We start from the raw sequence: 2562 nt of genomic DNA, 5'->3' as shown, positions 1-2562 counted from the left end.
GACTCTTTCTCTGACTTTAAATTTCCTGCATTGCTCACAGCACAACATGTTGAAGAGTTATAAGCTACAAAGGTCCAGTTTATCCAGATTTGGTTAGGGTTTTTTATTGCAATCTCATGCAAGAGGGAAAACTGATAGTCTCTCGAGTTAAGGGTAAAACCATCCGCTTAAATACCAAAACCATTGGAGAAATTATGAATATTCCTTTTAATGGTGAAAAATTTTGTCCAAACAAATTGTGTGCATGGGGTGATATTTCTAAGTATGATGCGTATGTCTCCCTCTGTCGGTTTGATAGACGCACCAAGGAACAAAAGAGAGCTCAGGCAGGTTCCAAATATGCCCAGCAACGGTATGGTGTGGGAAATCTTACTGTTGATTATCGGCTTCTACACTATTTCCTTAGCTACATTCTGGTTCCGAAGGCTGGAAATTACTCCCAAATTTCGGAGTTTGAATTGCAAATTATGAATTTAAATTAAATAAAATGGAGCCCATAAAAATAAAAATTTAATTAAACATTACAAATAAAAAAACAAATATGAGTGAAAATAAAAAGAAAAACACAAATTTGATTACAATAATTGTATTTACATTAATCTCTCATATGGTGAGTTTGGCGAATCTAGCTCTTGCATCTTCACTTATGCATCGAATAATTATATACTTGGCTGAGGAACACCAAATGAACATAAGTTATTAATATAACGAAGAACTGACTCAAACATATCTACTTCTACACCAAATAAATTATTCACAAAATCTTAGTAACTTGAATATAGAGATTGTCAGAACATGAGCACATGCCAATTTAAAGCGTCTTATGATAGCCCGACCCAACCATTGAAGTAGCTAAAAATATCACTAGAAGGAGGGTTGAATAGAGATATTGGAGTTTTTAAAATTTCTTTTATAGAAGTATCATCTATGAGAGGATGTAAGTCAGATGATAGTAATTTAAAATTTTTAATAGACAATTAAGTAAATATAGAGGAGGGAATATAGAGAATGACACACCCAACTTTATACTGGTTCGCCCAATGAAAGTTATGTCCAGTCCTCACATACTTGTGAGTTTTCACTATGGCTCAAACTGACCTGTCCTTTTTACATATCTCTTTTCAAAGTGTATATTCTTAGCCTCACCAGGCTTACAATTCCTTTTTCTTTCAGATTATAAATATTATCAAGTGTAGAACAACTTGGAAATTACAAAATAAATGATTTGTGATGATAGTATGATATTCTCTTTACAAGACCTTTCTAAGAGAATATTCTTAAAGATATAGTTTAGGACTATAGAAAACGTAAAGAGAGGATGAGAATGATTTTCTTAGCTTTGAGAAAAAATATTCTTTATAAGTAGTTGTTCTATTTTGGGTTGAAGAGATCACTTCTGTAAACTACATGTTTTTGATGACGACAAGACCACCAACTATGGACAATGCAGCAAGATCAAAAAGAAGATCAAACCATCTTGAATAAGCTTCAAAATCCAAATAATAAATGATTAAATGTAAAGGTATATGATACAAATCAATAGTTCAAATACATGAGAACAATTCATATTTACATATGCATTTAACATATTTTCGAAAATAAAAAACAACATTTACAAATCATTTAAAATCATATTTTTGACAATTTGCATAAGTGTATTCGAATACACCATGTTGTATTCGAATACAACTTAAGTCAGAGGCAAAACTTTAAATGTTGTATTCGACTACACCCATCTGTAGTCGAATACAAGCTAAGTCAGTGGCCAAAAATCCATTGTGTGTATTCGACTACACCCATCTGTAGTCGAATACAAGTTAAGTCAGAGGCTAAAATAAACTAATATGTATTTGACTACACTAATGTGTATTCGAATACAAGATATAAAATTTGAATTTTTTGAACGTTACAAAGACGTGTTTTCGAATACACATATACTGTATTCGAATACACCTGGAAACATTACAATTTTTCAGATCTGGGATGCCTTTAGAACATTGTAATTTTTCATCAAACCTCTTGGATCAATGGCCACGAATCTGAAAGGATGTTTTATGGAGTATAAATACCCCATAACTTTAGATCAAACAATAACAATCCTTGAATTAATTCATTAAACAACTTTGAACAAAATTCTGATTTTTCTAAGTACTTGCATTAGATTTTCATATCATTCTAAAAGTTCTCAAGTACTTGAATTGCTATTGAGTTGTTTATCAATATACCACATCTTAGACTCATTCAAACCTTATTGTATCATTTGTACAAGATAGCTTAATCTAAGATAGTGGTGTGCTATCTTAGAAGTATTGTTAGAAGTTTTATAGCAAGAATCCCAGGGTGGGAGTTGTACATTTTCTGACAAGTATTGGATTAATCTCTTGTGGTGTGCAAGAGGACTGGACGTACCCTTGGTTATAAGGGGAACCAGGATAAATCTTAAAGTGTCCATTTACTTACTGTAGTTTTTTATTAAGCTTTGTTCTTAAACTCAGAAAATCCAACTACCATATGACTAAAAACAAGAAACTTTACTAACACCTAATTCACCCCCACCCTCCT

The sequence above is a fragment of the Cicer arietinum genome, chromosome 7 (assembly GCF_000331145.2).
Source record: "Cicer arietinum cultivar CDC Frontier isolate Library 1 chromosome 7, Cicar.CDCFrontier_v2.0, whole genome shotgun sequence".
In the NCBI taxonomy this organism is placed as follows: Eukaryota; Viridiplantae; Streptophyta; class Magnoliopsida; order Fabales; family Fabaceae; genus Cicer; species Cicer arietinum.
This window is presented reverse-complemented; position numbering follows the sequence as displayed.